This window comes from Antechinus flavipes, chromosome 3, assembly GCF_016432865.1.
Source record: "Antechinus flavipes isolate AdamAnt ecotype Samford, QLD, Australia chromosome 3, AdamAnt_v2, whole genome shotgun sequence".
Lineage (NCBI taxonomy): Eukaryota > Metazoa > Chordata > Mammalia > Dasyuromorphia > Dasyuridae > Antechinus > Antechinus flavipes.
The window spans coordinates 319915153-319933703 of NC_067400.1; the positions used below are offsets into that span (position 1 = coordinate 319915153).

Sequence of the window (18551 nt, forward strand, 5' to 3'; positions counted from 1 at the left end):
ATTAACAAGCTGGATTGCATTCAGAAGAGTAAATAGGATGGTGAGTGGAATTGAAACTATGCCATATGAGAATTAGTTGAAGTAACTCAGGATGGTTAGCCTGGAGAAAAGAAGACTTGGCAGTTTGGGGGTGGGGAGAGTGCACATGATGTCTGTCTCCAGATATTTGAAGGTCTGTCATGTGGAAGAAGGATTAGGCTTGTTTTGCTTGGTCCCAGAAGAAAGTACTAGGAGCGATGGTGGAAGAGCAACAGCTTTCAGTTCCATATAAGGAAACAATTCTAGCAATTAGACTTGTCCAAAAGAAGAATGGACTGATTGGAGATGTAGTCAGTTTTTCATCCTGAGAGGTCTTCAATCAGAAGTTGAATGACCACATGTTGAGGATATTATAGAGGAGATTCCTAATAAAGGCAAGAGTTGGTCTAATTGGCTTCTTGGGGGACTTTAGAAGTTCTAAGAGTTTATCCTTCCCTAATTTGGGCCATTTGCAGATCCAAAGCATACTCGATTCTCTCTTCATCCAAGTCATTGATGCAATTGTTCAACTGGATAGAATCATAGAGTCATATGACATTCCATGGGCAAAATCCTTCTCAACTGACAGATCCATTAGAGGGCACTCTTTGGAGAATTCCTTACTCTATGGGAATATTCTGGCTTCTTTTCTAAATTTCTCCTCATTCTTGTTTTGTTTTTGTACTTACCACATTTTCTCTAGTATCACAATTTTGTGTGACACACATGCTTGCCCTTCCTTCTCTGAGATGAGTTCTTAAAAGTAGAGTTGGTCTTGTAGCTTTCTTTGTATCCCAGTGCCTACCGTGGTACTTGTTTGTAATGGGTATTTGTGGAGTTTGTGGAATGAATGACTGCTGAATGGTGATTCAAGCACCATAGAATTCACTTCATTATACCATCCTCTTATCCACATAAATATTATAGGGGATTTCCCCCCCCACAAGTTTTGATAAAATCAAGCTATTTAATTCAATTACACTATTCTCTGATCACCCAATTTTGTAATACAATCACAAGGGGAAAATAGGTTGATATAAAGCAAATATGATCTTCATGGGCATTTACAAAATATAGGACAAATTATTCAAAAATGGATTCTATTTATGACTTTAATGTTTAATATTTATATGTATATATTCATGCATATGTACCCTTAGATGTACAGACAAAATTATGTGTTCACTCAACTAACGGACAATTTCTGTTGTTGACTTTGAGATGCCTCATTTCATTTTTCTTTACATTTTTTTCAGGTATCCAAGAGAATAATGGGACCCATTAGCTTAGGTGTAGAAGCTCATGTAGGTATTTTCCCCTATTAAAGTCCTGGGGGCAGGGGAGGAATGCTAAACAAAAATGAAGGTGAGGATGGCTCTCTTATTCTCTTTCCACCAAAGTCACTGGCTAGATGAACTCTTCATCAGAGTTAAGTGAGCCATTGTTAATTTTCATAAGTTGCTCTGCCATGATTCAGTGGTCTATGATGAGTGCTAATTCAGTCAGCTAGTAAGATGGGGGATGTTAGATACATTCTCCTCCTCTCTGTTCCTTAGCCAATTCATTATAAGAAGAAGATCCCTAGGCAGCAATCTGAGAATGTAGAATATTAGCTCCTACTACTAAAATGATGAAACAATTGTGAACATTACCTAATCCTCAGATTTATTCTTAGAGTTGCCCTATACACTCTGTAAGTAAATGGGGGTGGCTGCTTGAGAAGGAGAACCAAGAGGAGAAAGAGGAATTAGTATTTCCATTTGGGGACCAATTCTCTCCTTATTGGGCAATGGCCTCAAATGCCCCATTGTGGTGATGGTTCTGGGAAGGGAATACAAAAATTATTTTTATTTTGTTTTGGAATACATTACATCACATGTAGCAGATGGGGAGTCCATATGTGGATCATTGATTGCTTACTGTACCCCTCCCTGGTGGTGGCAGTCCTGGCCTGCTCTAAGAATATTCCTCAGCGGTGCAGATGTTTGGATGGGAATGTCCCCAATTGCACTGTTCATTGTGGTTATTTAGTAACTCCCCTTTCTCTTCTCATTTGTGATCCTGCATACATGTGTTTATGGGAGTAGAGTGTCACAGATGGCCAGAAAAAGAAAATAGTATAGGGTAGTGAAAAGGGCATTCCTTAGTTTTGGAGTAAGGCAACCTAAGTTTGAATCCTGGCTTCAATATTTACTAGCTATATACCTTTGGGCAAACTACTTCATTTTTCTGAAACTAAATTTCCTCATCTATAAAATGGGAATAATAATCTACATATTACCTATTTCACTAGGTTATGGTAGAAAAGGCACTTGATACCACTATATTATGCCAAATGGATGTACTCGTATTTTTCATTGAGGAAAAATTCCTACATGGTCTCTCTGTCTTACACTTTTTTTTTTGGAGAAATTGGGATGGAAAACATAACCTCAAGTCTCTATGATGTAATCTCCAAGGGAAAAGTTGCTTCAGCTTTTTCTTGCTATAAGAAGAAATTGTGTTTCTTTATTTTTCTGTGAGTCTGAGCTTTTGAAGGTTTTTGGCAAAACTGCATCTAAATGGATCTTCTCCAAAACCCAATAGTTGACATTTATTTGGAGAGAGAGAGAGAGAGAGAGAGAGAGAGAGAGAGAGAGAGAGAGAGAGAGAGAGAGAGAGAGAGAGAAGCAGAGGGGGAAAGAGAAACAGAGGGAAAGACAGAGAGATAGTGGGATAGAGAGACAAAGTGACAGAGAAAAATAGACAGAGAAAAAGGTTGACATAGAGAGTGACAGAAAGAGATGTAAAAGCTCATTTAATGCCTTGAATTTCTTTAAAACATTTTTAAAATGCCAGCCTTGGCACCACATACTTATAGTCTCTGATACTTGTGAAGCCAAGGTTGGTGGTCCAGAGTTCTGAAATGCAGTGGGCTAAGCCAACTGGATGTCTGCACTGTCTGGCATCAATCTGGTGAGTCCCCTAGAGGAGAGGGCTATTAAGTGACTTAAAGAGGGGCAAACTAAAGTAGGTCAGAAATGAAGCAGTATGAAGCTCCAAAGCTGATCAGTATTAGCTCCTGTACTTGCAGTCTAGGTGAGACAGACAGAGAGAGAGAGAGAGAGAGAGAGAGAGAGAGAGAGAGAGAGAGAGAGTGAGAGTGTGTGAGTGTGTCAATGTACCTTACCAACAGGAAATCTTTGTGGTCAAGACAAGACCAGTGCCCTCCAAGTCGTATTAGTGGCTACATCACTAGTACTGACACTGCCAAAACATTGAAAAGTTTAAAAATTTTTTTCTTCTACCCTTATTTGAATAGCTCCTAAATAGCAAAGTTTTCTTGAAAATAGGAAAATATAAGAAAGAAGAATTAGTAAGCAATACATGAATTGACATGTTTTTTTCTCCTTGTACTGGTAATAGTTCAAATCTGAGCATCGAGAAAAGAATGGATTAATGAGAATTAACTGAACTGACCAAGACTGGGTTGATCACAATGTCTAATACATACATACATAAACACACACACACACACACACACACACACGCACATACACAAACACTTACATACAAACATACACATACATCCCTTCACAAGGAATGATAGGATTGGTTTGGGGGATACTGAAGTTGACTCAATTTCCTTGAGAGTATGTTGAGGTTCCTGTGAGTTTGGAGTGTCTTGAATAATGTCTGACAAGTGATACATTAGAAGAACCTATGATATCCTTTTAGGAAAGATTGTTTTCTCTATTTTCTTCTTTTCTAGAGGGTTCTCTATGTTTGGGACAGATTCCCATAACCACCTCAGTACATGTCTGCTGGTTTAACCCTGAAGGACCAAAAAGAGGCACAGACACATTCTCAAAGACTCCAAGATGCTTGGAGCTAACAAAGACTCCTAGAGTTGGTCCAGTCCTATTGGGGCAATACCTAAGACAATATACTTTATCTGTCTGTTTCTTAAATAGAGGGTAGCTAGGTAGCAACATGGCTAGAATGCTAGGCTTAGAGTCAGGAAGATTCATCTTATGAATTCAAATCTGGCTTCAGATACTTAAGTTATGTGATCCTGAGCAAATCACTTAACCTTGTTTGCCTCAGTTTCCTCCTTCTCCTTCCCTCCTTCCTTCCCTCCCTTTCTCTGTAGCTAGGCACAGTGTAGGTGGCACAGTGGATAGAGCACTGGACTTGGAATCAGGAAGATTCTTCTTCATGAGTTCAAATTTGGCCCCAGACATTTACTAATTGTGTGACCCTGGGGAAGTCACTTTACCCTGTTCACCTCAATTTCCTCATCTGTAAAATGAGCTGAAGGAAGAAATGGTAAACACTTCAGTATTTCTTCCAAGAAAAACCCCAATTGGGGTCAGAAAGAGTCATCCATGATGGAAATGAATCAACAGCAAAGAACCTACATCCCTTGAGTTAGAACCCAAGATTCTTGACTTTGCTCTGCTTTCCACTATAGAATCCTATATTTTCATGGAAGTGAGGAAGGAGGATAGTTGAATAATCTTGATCTCTATAGGTGCAAAATATCATGTGCTGCCCTAATAGAGTCTGAGAGAAAAAAAGGGTCTAAAAGACCATCTATTGGCTGTGTTTCCATTCATGCCACTTTAGAAAAAGGCAGGAAATCCAGTAAGGGCAGCTTCTAATTTTCTTTGGGACTGTGGACTGTGGAGTACTCTTGTCAGTATCAGCCAGGATACTTTCTCTACATTGTGCCTAGGTATCTGAGTCTGAGGCGTTTTTATACTTGGTCCATCCATTGAGGATATTTAGAGTCATGCAGCACAAAATATTAAAGTTATGAGGGAACTTAGGTCTCATTTAATCCAAATCCCTTATTTCAAAGATCCTGATTTTCAGAAAAAAGGGAAGGAGAGTAGAATCTGTAAAATATAGGTTAATGAACTTGACTTTGATTTCTGGCAAAATTGTATAACATGTTTTTGAAAGAGTGGTTTGTGAACAATTAAGGAAAGAAGCAGTGATCATTAAGAGATAGCATGACTTCATTAAGAACACATTAGACCAGATTAACCTCATTTCCTTTGACAGTGTAACTAGACTGATAGATAAAGAGACTGCTATAGATATCATTTACCTAGATTTCAGAAAAGTATTTGACAATATCTCAAAGTATTTGACATCTATCCTTCTGGACAAAATAGAGAAAATTGGGCTAGATAATAGATTCAGAACTGCTTTAATAACCAAATCCAAATTGTAGTCATTAATAGGTCAGTATTAACTTGGAGAGTATTCTCTAGAGCGTCTTAAACTGTGGTTCACAACCCTATATGAGTTCTCATAACTGAATGTGGGGACTGTGAAATTATGATTTATTATCATTAAATGTTTGATTTGCATACCTATTTTATATACCTATAAATCCAAGGCCACATAAAAATTTTTCAAGCAAAAGGGGTTGCTAGTGGAAAAAGTTTAAGAAACTCTACTCTAGAGGACATGGAACTGTCCATGACTTTGTTGTGATCAGAATTTTTTTTTTTTTATCAGTGACTTAAATGGCATACTTACATTTTCAGGGAACATAAAAATGGGAGCTAACACATTGAAAGACAGAGTTGGGATTTAAATCTCAACAGGATAAAAAAGTAAGTTTAATTTAATAAAATGAAATTTAGTAGGGATAAATATAATAAACACATATATGGTATAGTGGTTAAAGAAAGTAGCCTTGGAGAAAGAAAGTCCTGACATATTGGCTATGTGACCATGGACAAGTCACGTAGCTTGTTAATCAACACTCTAAGCCAGAAAACTCTCTAAGCGTGTACATTTCAGAAAAAGTGCTGATTTTCATTGATAGAGGGAGTTTTATCATTGGGAGTTCCATAAATCAAAATTCTGATGAGAAATAAAGTAATATCTATACTTGTTTTCAAGTCCCCCACCTTAATTTTTTCTTCTCTCTGCTAAACATTTCAGTTCCTTTAACTGGTATTCATATGGCAGGGTCATAGGATTACATTGGATTTCAAAAATCATTTTTAAAAGACAGACAAATGTATCTAGATTACAGTTTGAGTCGAAAAAGATCTTGGCTTTAGTGGAATACAAATTTAAACTTAGGAACCAGTATAACATGGAAATCAAAAAAGTTACTGCTATTCCAAGCTACGTTAAGAGGTACATAACATCCTGCATAAGGAGGCCATTATTATTTTTTTTATTATTATTATTTCCTGGTTGGATACCTTCTGGAGTTTTATGTTCAGTTCTGGGCACCATGTTTTAGGATAGACACTGGTAAGATGGAGACTGTCCAGTGTAGACTAGCAGAATGATTAGGGGATTATCGGATACATTGTAAAAAAACATGAATTCTAGAAGGGGTCCTTGCCTCTGACTTTTGCTACCTGCTTGATCTTGGGCAAGTCACTTAATTTCAGATTTCTCATGTGTAAAGTTTGGCTAGATGGCCTCTGAATGCCTTCTAACTTTAAATCTCTGATTCCATGACCATACTCTAAGAATACCAACAGAAGGATCCAGAGATATTTAGCAGGAAGAAGAGAATTTTTTTTTTGGGAGGGGGAATGATAACAATATCTGTTATCGGTATCTCAAGAATTATTATTTAGAAAAAGAGTTAGATTTGTCCCACTTGACCTCACAACACAGACTTAAAAATAAAGAGCAGAAATTGAAAAAAAGGAGAACTTTTATTCTTTTATGCATTCATCCCCCAATGGAAATCTTGCAACAGTGAGTGGTTGGATGAATATTTGTTACTGATGTAGAGTGATTCTTATTCAGGGATAGGTTTGACAGTGGATTCTGAAGTTCTAACTCAGATTTTGGGCTGTCATGAAACTAAGGTCCTTAGAGTTCAACAAGAATGACTTTTAGCTTTTGTACATATTTATGGAGCACCTACTATCTATAGGATGCTATGTTGGGTACAGAGGAGTATAAAAAGATGAGTTATATGGGGTCGTAACTTTCATTATCTATTAGATATATAAAAGGATGCCTAAGAAAAGTGTAAACAAAGTGTTATGAGATACACAGGAAAAAATATTAAGGGAACTTCATGAAGGAGATGGCTTCTGAGTTGAGCTTTGAAGGATAGGTAAATTAAAATAGGATCTCACATCCATTAAACTAGAAGAGATGGTAGGATTCATTGTTGGAAGGGCTATGGGGAGATTGGTATGTTAATTCACTGATAGTTAAGCTGGAAATGCTTCAACTATTCTGGAAAATCATTTGCAGCAAAAATGTCTTGATTACTTAGACCTTTTAAATCCAGAAATTCCACTATTTGGGCCCAAGGAGGTCCTGATGGCAAGAATGTTCATGGCAGCATTATTTGTGGTAATAAACAACTTAAAACAAAATATATACCCATTGAGTGGTGATTGAACAAATTATGCTGCATGATAATAATAGAATATCACTGCAATAGAAAGAATGGTGTATAGGAAGAACTAATTAAAACATGGGAAGACTCATGTAGGGTAACATAATGTAATGTAGAATGACAGAGCCAAAACAACAATGTATACAATAGCTACAACAATGTAAACAAAGTCAACTTGGGGAAGCACAACATTTCCCATCAGATGTAATATTCAATATTAATACTATACTGTCAAAGTTAGTTAAGTGTGAGCATGTCTTCTGCCTCCTTCCCTGCTCATTGTGCTCTAGGGGCTCTCTATTACCTTCAGGTTCAAATATAAACTCTCTGCCACTGCTTCCTTCCTTAATTGCTCACATGCCACCTGATCAACAATATGTTCTAGAATTTTTTCCAAGAATTAAATTCAAGTTCACCAACCCATAGTTTACAGGCTCTACCCTCTTCCCCTTTTTCCTTGAAAATCAGGACACCTATAAAATAAGAGTTTAGATTACATGATCCCTAAGCCCCTTTTAGCCTTAACATCTGATGGTTAATAATTCTAAGCATCTATGGATGGACCAAGTGTAAGGATGCTGTAGTCCTGGGCATCTCAGCACAATGTAAAGGAGAAACCCTGGTTTACATTGTCAAGAGAGCTACACAATCCACTAGATAAAGAAGATAAGAATTTGCCTGTGCTGGTTTTCCCATCTTTTCTTCAAAATTCTTAATATCATGGCCCTTCCCAGCTTTCCATTCTTCTTACACTTTACTCCATTCCATGCAATCTATGTTCCAGATGAACTAGACTGCTTTTTACTGGTCCTCACATTATCTTTTATCTCCATTCCTCTTCTCAGGCTGTTCTCCATGCTTGAAATGCTGCTCCTCCTCATCTCTGCCTCCTGGCTTTATTCAAATCTCAGATTAACTTCTACATTCTGCAGAATGCCTCTGCTCAACTGCTAGAGACTTCCCTCTCAAAGTACCTTAATATACTTTGTATGTATTTTGTATTTAACTGATTATTTACTTGGTGTCTCCTCCATTATAGAATGTGAGTCCCATGAAAGTAGGGAGTGTTTTTATTTTTTCCTTATGTCCACAGTGCTTGGCACACAGTGAAAGCTAATTTGTTCATTGTTAATAGACTGAGAAAACAAGCTTAAAAAAAGAAATAGGATAGTGTATCTACTTTTGAATCAGGAAGAGCTGTGTAACCCTGGACAAACCCCTTACCCCCCAATTGCCTCAAAAAACAAACAAGCAAACAAAAGAAATAGATTTGTAACAAATTTGGATATTTACTAGGAAGTATTCCATTGCATAAAAGCACAATGTATCAATAGATTAAAAACCTTTTTAAAAGGATGGGTGATATTTCAATGGTGGAGATGAGGAGCTAGGTGGGGAGAAATTGAGGAGAGAAAGATATCCTAGGGATAACAATGATGTGACAAAGATACTGAAACAGGAAAGCGTGGACTATGATTTGTCTGAGGTCACATGGCCAGTTTTCCTTACTTCCCAGTCCAGTGCTCATTCCATTAACCTCTGTTTTCTGCCATGAAAGTTCCATGCAAGCAGCGGCTCTGACACAAGGCTGTAAGTCATGACTGCTCCCCATCTGCTTCCTCATGCTCTGAAAATTCACCCAAGCCGCGCACCAGTGTTTGGAAAAATTAATGCTTTCAAGATGAGCTCCGCGTGGTCTTGGTGCATCTGTCTCTCCTTCCTTCACCAAACCGAAAGAAAAGAAGCATTCTTAGACAATTACTCCCCGAGGGAGCTAAGGGGCTGGCTTTGTTTATGTACAGTGTTTTTAGTTACAACACGTGCAGTTCTGGGGTTTTCTGGGGACCTCCCAAATTAACGGATCACCTACAAGAACTGGGAGGAGCTTGGGACTCCTGATCAGTATGCACTGAAGTCTTTGGTCAGGCTGGGCATGATAGACAGGACCTGGGCAGAAGCTTGAGCTCACCCCTGTCCTGGGCCCAGATGTTCAATGCTTCTTCTTTGCAGCTGTCTTTGGGGAAACATCTGCAGTATTTGCTGCCCCCCTTTTCAGATACCTCCCTCCTGCCCTAACACTCTTTTACCACCAGGATGCCAGTTGCTGACCCTCCACTTAAACAGGGGTGAGGAGACTGCGTCTCTCTGCTGTGACCTGCTTCTCCTACCTTCCTTAACTCCATAAAAAAGCCAGATGTATAGATGAAAAACTCTGTGGTTAGAAGTCATCTCCAAAAGTTAAAAGTTTTAATTGTAAATTGACAATGGAATAAAGAATTTTGTAACTGGGTGATAATTTCATAGGAAGCCTATCTGAGAGGGTTATGTTAGACGAGATGACCTTTAAAGTTCCTTCTGGAATCTTAATTACTATAGTTCTATAAACCTATAAAAGTAATTTCTAATCAGATCACCTCATAGGAAGTTCATGAGAAGGGGTTCAAGCTAAATGACCTTTCAAGTTCTTTCTGATTCAAATTACCATGGATCCCTTTAGCAAACTGGCAAACCTTTTCTCAGAATAATATTTTTAAATGATTGGAGAAAAAAATTTACTTAAATTTACTTAAATGTTGGAATCTTTACAAACTGCTAACCCGAGAAATCTACCCTCCCCCAGAGAGAATCATCTCTTATATATTTTTAAAAAGAAAAAGAACCCAAAACTTAAAGGCTAGGGAAAACAAAGGTGTATTTTTTTTCTCCATACAACTTTACACATTTTGAAATCTGAATCTGCACTCAAGAACCCCTGCTGACTCTTCTCACAAATGAGAGTTGAAGGAAGAAATGGAAAAAAAAAAAGGAATTAGAATTATCTAGAGTTTTCTGACCAGTGGAATATAAAATGGATCCAACCCCTTTGTTTTATAGATGAGCAAACTAAGGCCCAGGGAAGTGAGGTGTTATGCCCTTACTCTCACTGTTGTTGTTGTTTGTCCTTCCTTTTCAAAGAGGCCTATGACATCAGGAGGATGATGTCATGACTTACAAGTGAATTGGATTGAAATGAGGCAGGGCTGTGCAAAGTCAGCAGCCTCACTTTCTCATTCTGAAGCCATCCTAGCTAATTAGTATCAGAGCTATGCCTGTTGAGGATTCATTCTTCAGGAAGGAGTCAGACTAGATGACCTCCAAGATTCTTCTGATTCTAGGATTCGGTGATTCTATGAACTGTGGTCTCCCACTTATCTGCTTCTTCCCATCCAAGGCCATTTCCACAGTGATAGCTATCTTCAGATGTCTGAAGGACTATGTAGAAGAGTTAGTCGTCTTTTTCTAAGCTGCTTTGGAGTAAGACCAGTAGGTGAAAATTTCTGAAGTGTATTTCTGCTCAAAATAAGGAAAAACTCGTAGCTAAGTAGAACTGTCTGGAAGAGATTGCTTTGTGAAATGCTAAGTTCCCTATCACTAGCTATGTTAAAGAAGAGAATACATGATTAAATTCTCTGGGAAGTTGTGGAGGAGGTTCCTGAATAAGAAGTAAAAATGGAATATCAGATGACTTTTCAGACTCAGATTCTAGGGATCATAACTAGGATGTGAATTTATGCCTATAGTATTCTTAGACAGGCAGTTAGGCAATTTAGGTGAGCTGAATTTTAAAGTGACTTGTTATCCCTCTGATATGGTTTCCCATCCCAGGCTCATTAGAAAGGATATGGAGTAGCTGTTAGATAGTGTACTGAAAAGAGCACCAGGCCTGGAGTCAGGAAGTCCTGATTTCAAGTTCTGTCTCAGATACTTACTAATTGTGACCTAAGGCTTATCACTTAACCCTGTTCATCTCAGTTTCTTCATCTGTAAAATGAGTTCGAAAAAAAAAAACAGCAAATAGTTCCAGTATTTTTGCTAAGAAAACCCAAATGGACTCACACATAGTTGGATATGACTGAAAAAAACAACATAACTGAACAGAAAGGATATGGTGGTTATGTGTAAAATCATAAAGAGACTATTATTGTCTTAAGTGCTGATTGATCTATTCATTATTTGATTTGATGCTTTTTTAGATCTATTGTGTCTACTAATCTCTTTAGGAGGACAGTTAGGTGACACAGTAAATAGAGCACTGGGTCTGGAGTCAGGAATTTTCCTGAGTTCAAATCCTGGCTTAGGTACTTACTAGCTGTGTGATCCTGGGCATGTCTCTCAGGCCTATTTGCCTCAGTTTCCTCATCTGTAAAATGAGCTAGAAGAGGAAATGGAAAACCCCTTCAGTATCTTGGCCAAGAAAAGCCAAATGGGCTTATGAAGAGTTGGATATAACTGAAAGACAAACAAAAAAAAAAACTGTCTTTTAAGTTTATTCCTTGATGGCCTTTTGAGGGAAAGAGACACATTTAGTTTTAGGGCTGCTCCAATAGATCCTCTGAACTTCACTTTCTCTTAGGCTTAGGTTTATGTACCCTTGGTTCATATAGAAATAGCCAAGAAGTTTTCGTGATTGAATCTTTCTTGGAACTTCTAATATATGAGAGTAAGAGAGAGGAACTTATCAATTTTGGCTTTACTTTCCATATTGGAAATTAATTCATTCATTAAGTATCTACTAAGTATAATGATGTACATATATGTACAATGAACAGATTGTACCCAAATGTTCACATGGACTATTTGAACCCAACCTGTGGTAGAGCATTCTGAACTCACATTCATCTGATCAACTACAATTGGACATAGTATAACTTGATTCTGACATAGTGATGTCATTTTGATCCTTTTTGAGAATAAAAGACAATAAACAACGATGTACGAGTGATATTCCCATTTTACAGATAAGGAAGTTGAGATAGAGAAGTTATGTGAGTTGCCCAATGTTGCACAGATGATGTTGGCAGAATCAAGACTTGAATTCAGATCTTCTAGGGCAAGATTAAGTATGAGCTTGAATCTCATAGATCTATGGGGAGGACAGGTATGGCAGACCAGGCAGTGGTTATTTGTTTACAGAAATAAGCCTTCTATTGACTTCTTAGTCTTCCTAGAATTGCTTTCAGTGACAGAAATGCCTTTATCATCCCTTCATCCAATAGATAAATCCTCATTACTTCAGATTCATTGATTGAGATACTGTGATAAACCAAAGTGGAGATTGACTGGTTTATATCCCTTTGCTATTCCCTCTAAAGAAAGGGCTTTTACAAATAAGTAAACAATATGACAGAAGAAGAGTGTTAAAATTATTTGAGAACCAACTCTTTCAAGGCCATACATAGGCTTATAGATTTAGAGGTGAAAGGAAAGTATTTAAGTATTGACCTTAAATACTATTAAGGGCAACTCCTCCAATTTTGTAGTTGAGGAAACCAAAGCATAAAGGGAGGAAATGTTATCAAATGACTTCCTGATACTAGTGTAGCTAGCTCTCTCTCCCTCTTGGATTTTTTAAAAAATTATTTTTTATAGTATTTTTTTTTACAAATACATGCAAAGATAGTTTTCAACATTCACTTTTGCAAAATTTTGTGTTCCAAAATTTTCTCCTTTTCCTTCCCTGCCCTCCTTCCCTCTCCCCCTACTTCTGCCAATATAGCAAACAATTTGATATATGTTAAACATGCTAGCACACCTTCCACATCAACATAGCTGTAAGTTCCATGGGATAGTGTGACATGACTGTCTAAAGGGCCAATAAAATCTTATATTGAATTCCTAAAAGCATAACACCCAGAATAAGGGAGGGGATGGTTCCTTTGTAGAGGGGATTTCTGTTTAGTATAAGTTAGACTAAAGACCTTTTGAAGCCCTTTCCAACTTTCAGATTCTGGGGTTCTTGGAGTGTGGTGTTTGGTAGATAAATTTTGTCAGCATTGAAGTAGCAAAAGTTTGAAAGCTTGGGGAATCAAGAAGGGCAAGGCTATGTATATTGGGGTTCATAGTGAGAGGTTCTGGATAGCAAAGTGCAGGTTTGTAGTGTTGGATATCCTGGCAAGGAGACTGTTCACCTGATAAGGGAAAGAAGAGAAGAGTGTTATACTTCCTGTGTATTTCACAATGTTATTTATGGCTTACCCTGGGTACCATGATGGAAAGTTTCTCCTCACAGCTGGATGTTTATTCTGCTCAGGAAGAAGCTTGGCCAGATATATGAAGCGCCATTTAAAATAGTGGTATAGGGGATGCATTGTAGTAGGTAGAGCTTCAGAAGAGTGGAAGTACTTTGAAGTTTAGAGATGGTTGAAGTTGAGTTCTAAGTTTTTTTAATCAATCAATTCTTCACCTCCCCCTCTCCCATTCCCATCAATCCTACAGAAAGAGAGGAAGAAGGGAGAAGGCCTGGACTTTTGGGATTATGAGAGCTGAGAAGGATCTAAGATATCAACCAAGCCGCTCTCTTCATTTTACAGATGGGGAAGTTTGGGTTCAAGGAGGTGAAGATTTAGCCAAGGTCACACAGCTAATTAACAGGGCCTCTTTTCCTGACTTTGAACAATTATTAAACTAAATGGTGAGGCAGCTTGTTATTATTTGTCCTTCCTTCTGGAAGGGGACCATGACATCAGGGAGGGGATTCCATGACATGCAAGTGAATTGGATTTCAGTGAAGCAGGATTAGGCAAGGTCACCTGCCTCACTTGCCCCTTTAGAGGGTCCCAATGGTGAGATCCAGATCAGGAGGACTGGAGATTGCCCTGGATGAAATGGAGACTGGCTTTTTTAAGCTGAGGTCTTCAACAGGTCTCAGTTTAAGTCGACACACATTTTGTGAATAAGGCTAGATAGAAATTGAGGCAAAGAATGGTGAGATAGCATACATTTACATGCAATATCCAACCTATTAAAATGAAATAATTACAAAAGCATTTAGGAAGCAGAGGGGAAGTCATTTTAGAAATCATTTCAACTCTATTATTTTACAGATGAGCAATCTGAGACCTAGGGAGCTCAAGTTCATGGCCAAGGTTACACAGGTAGTGTGTGCCATAGCAGAGTCAGGATTTAAACATGAAACCTCTGACCCCCCCATTCCAGTATTCATTCTCATATGCCATATCTCTTGGGTCAGGGATAGTGCTGGAGTTAAAAATGGAATTAATTGGGAAAGTTATCCTTGAATAATTTTTTTGAGCTCTTAGGGACCTTAAAGAGATATAGTCTAATTTTGCAGATAAGGAAGTCAAAAAAGGAAGTGATACATAGTAAGTTCATAGTATAACTGGTATGAGAATTTAGATTTCCACTTAGATCTTGTTGATAAAAGCTACAGTTGCTGGTGAGTATTGTTATAAGGGTTTGTAGAGAAGTCAGAATTGCTAGGACTTTGAACTCGACTGGCGATATCAAATGTTTATTAATATAAGAATGGGCCTAGGGGGCCACATGATCAGCCCACCTGGGGATGTCCTGCTATTTGATTGGGCACAAATCAGGAGAAGCACAAAAATGATATAGGAGGAATATAGAAATGCAGGAGTTAGTAGATTGATCAATCCTGCTTTTGGGGGGTGGGAGGGGAGAAGAGGGGAAAATGCCATACTAACTAGAGGGCTTCACTTTTGCTAATCCATGCAAATTGTTCTGCTTTCCAGATGGCTTTAGCTTGAACAATATTTCCATGTGAAAGGTGCCTCCCCTCACCCCCCCACAATGATTCTGAAGAACAGACCTGCCATTGTCATCTTACAGAGAAGAGCAGGAAAGATTTCAGAGGTGCCTTGTCATTTGCTTTCTGTTCCCTACATTCACATATATTTATTTGAAGGGGAATAGTGTTGCTCATCCCTTTCCCCATTTACAAGTTCAAAGTCGGGGAGAAAGAAGTGGGAAACAGAACCAAGAAAGAAAAGAAACATTGAAGAGAAGGGAACAAATTATACACTGTGTTCCCAAGGAACTGGTGATTATGAAAATAGAAGAGCTGGCCCCAAGTGCATCTTGGGGGTAAAGAGTCCCTTACTGGCCTGGTGGGCAGCAGCTGTTTAGCGTTGCTTCTGAGTGGGCCAGAATTGGTTTCCACATCTTGCTATAAGAGTGGGGGTGGGGAAGGCTGGGGCCAGTTGGAATAGCTCTGTTTGCTTTGACTGGGAAGAAAGAGTAAGCCATTTTGCTAACGTTATTTAAATAAAGAGGGGGGAGAAAGAAAGATCCCTTCTGGTTAATGTCACAATCCTTTCTAACAGCAATGGAGCATCTGGAGCCAAAAGACCAGATCTGTCTGACAAACTGGGAGAGTTTGCTTCAATTCAGGGAGTTATGATATGAGCATGATTTAGTTTCTGTGGCCTTTTGGGAAGGGCAAAATGAACTGCTCTAAACTGGGAATTCGGTAGAGCTCTGGTTGATGGTTTTGCCCTGTTCTTAGGCCAGGGCCAAATCAATCATGAGTCTCACCAAGTATGGCAGCTCTTGTGTCCTCTCCAAGTGGAAGGAGGTGGGGCCATTATACTTGGGCTAATATTATTCCATGGAACAGCAGTTCTATTTTTTCTTCTTTGTAAAGTGAAGGCAAAGTGCTGGATCTTTTTTTCCCCTTTCAGTCAAGGTCTCACTTTGAGGCAGGATAGTTGGCCAGTATTGGCACATAGTAGTCATCTAATAAATGCTTGTTTATTTGACTTGCCTTTGAAAGTTCTAGAGTTCTGATATATAGTAGGCATCTAATAAATGCCTGTTGATTTGACTTGCTTTTGAAAGTCCAGGAGTTCTGGTACCCAGTAGGGCACTTGATGATTTGACTTGCTTTTGAGAGACAAGGAGTTCAAATACACACACACACACATACATTAAATAATAACTTTTTATTTTCAAAATATATGCAAAGATAGTTTTCATCATTCACCCTTGTAAAATCTTGTGTTCCAAATTTTCCTCCCTCCCATTCTCCCACCTCCTCCCTTAGCAAATAATCCAATATATGTTAAACATGTACAATTCTTCTATACATAAGTATACTTTTTATGCTTGTGATTTTTCTATAGAAATAAGGATTCTCTGAGCATAGGATAGAGAAATCAGAGAAGATCTGGAAGGGGATTGAGCAAGGGAAAAAATAAGGGATAAAAACCTTTTATAGGAGATGGAGCTCACCCCAAATCTAGGAATAGTTGCTTTCAATTAGTGTCTCTGTCCTGGGCAATCTCTCAGTAGTGTAGACAACTCAGTAAGATTTGGGCAAGTAATAACCAGTTCTCCAGGCTTTGGTTTTCTCATCTCTAAAATGGACAAAAGGCTCCATTCACTTCTAAATCCCATCTTATCATGACTATGTATGGAGAAAGTCTATGACCATCATTTTCACTATCAAGAAAATAGGGATAATATAACCACACTTCTTGTTTTTGTTGCTTAGTTTGCCCTACTCTATGTGCCCCCTTGGACATGGTTCATGAGGTTTTCTTGGCAAAGAGTGTGTTTGCATTCTCCTTCTCTAGTATGTCTCCCTTTTACATGTGAGGAACTGAAGCAAATAAGGGTTAAATAATTTGCCTAGGGTCATACAGCTAGTAAGGATCTGAGGTTGGATTTGAACTCAGATCTTCCTGACTCCTGGCCTGGTGTTCTATCCAGCTGTCCCAGGATAATTGTACTATATGTCTTGTTTGGCAGGTGTAAAGAAAGCATTTGTAAAGTGTTATCTAAATATATATTATTGTTGTCAATATTGTCATTACTCAATGAATTCAAGAATCAGGCCAGGGGTAAGGTATATTATACGTCCTGTCTTGAAACTCTGTAGCTTTTGTGCTTGGAGAGCTTCTTCACCTCCACTCCTGGGACACTGTGGCTCAAGGTGGTCAGTGAAAATCTCATGTCTCATGCCCCAAGAAAGGGGGTCATTTTCCAGTCTTCCAACTTTTACTTGGCTACCTTTTAGAAAATGCTATTTCTTTGCATTTGAATGTTGAGACTCAGAGGCAGCCTTGAGAGGGAGTTTTCCATAAGGCCAGTTGTGTGCAGGACATCATGTTAAACAAATACTTTACAAAGGGAAATTTCTTTTCTTATTCCTACTTATACTGATTTTGCTTGAATGAAGGCATGTTATTCCCAAGCTCTAATTCACTGTCTGGAAGAAGTATATAGTTTAGGAAAGAGTCTTAACATGGTATCATTGAATATGGAGATGAAAAGGACCTTGGAATCATCTAGTTATGAGATTATAGATCTAGAGTCAGAGTCCATTGAGTCTAATCCTCCCCCCCCCCCATTTTACCAGCAAGGAAACTGAGGCTGAAAGAGTTTAAGTGACTTTCCTGTTGTCATTCATAATAAGTGTCTGAGGAGGGAATCAAATTCAAATCTTTCTGACTTGGCTTCCTCACCTGTAAAAATGAGTTAAAGCTCTTTCCATCTCAAAATTTATGATTCTATGATCTGAGTAGAAAGGGACCATAGAGACAACTAGCCTAATTCCTTCACTTTACATTGAGAAAACCAAGCACAGTAAGGCTATGTAATCAGTTTGTCGAAAAATTTAGAACTGCAAGAGACTCTGGAGATCGTTTAGTTTAACTCTTCTTTTCTCTGATTGATAAAGCCTCCTATTATCTAAGAGGTCCAACTTGAAGTTCTCATTTGTTGCCACAATTTATGAACAGGAAGAATTTGAGTGAATGCAAGTTTTCTTGGGAGAGAAGTAAAAGGAGAGGGGTCTGGGTTCTTGAACTTGACTTTATAGCCAAGTCCTTTACTCATCAAGGGCAATAGCAACAATAACTTTAATGAAGCTAATGAAGTGGCTTCTTGGTTTGATCATAGGGCACATGTTAAAATTTAGGCACATAACTGCAGGGGAGGTAAGATTATATGCTGTTTCTCTCTGTCCTTCTCAGATGTAGTCTCTCTCAGGTATAGTCTCTCTCTGCTTCTCTCTCTCTGTCTGTCTGTCTGTCTGTCTGTCTCTGTCTCTCCTCTTTCTCTTTGTCTTTCTCTTTCTCTGTCTTTATTTGTTTCTGTCTCTCCCCTACTTCCTCCCTCCCAAGAAAACTGCAGTCCTTGGTCTCTTTGAATGCTTGAGTCCTGGGAAAGAGTTTATACTGAGGTCTGCTTCTTTGCCAGCAGCCTGATAGAGACCAGGAGGCCAGGGAATGTTAATATTTTTGTTAGGGAAAATAGTGTGGGGCAGAGCGGGGGGAACCATATTTATGGTTCTGCCTGGCAAAAGCAGCAAGTCCTTTAATGAGCATCCTGTTGGGCATGAAGAAGCGGT

The 18551-nt window shown here is 38.5% G+C and overlaps 1 protein-coding gene across 2 annotated transcripts in view; it reads left to right on the forward strand.

The window, feature by feature from the left end:
• The window catches only part of KALRN (kalirin RhoGEF kinase), a 927260-nt gene that overhangs the window by 63572 nt on the left and 845137 nt on the right, over positions 1-18551 (forward strand). The window lies entirely within an intron of this gene.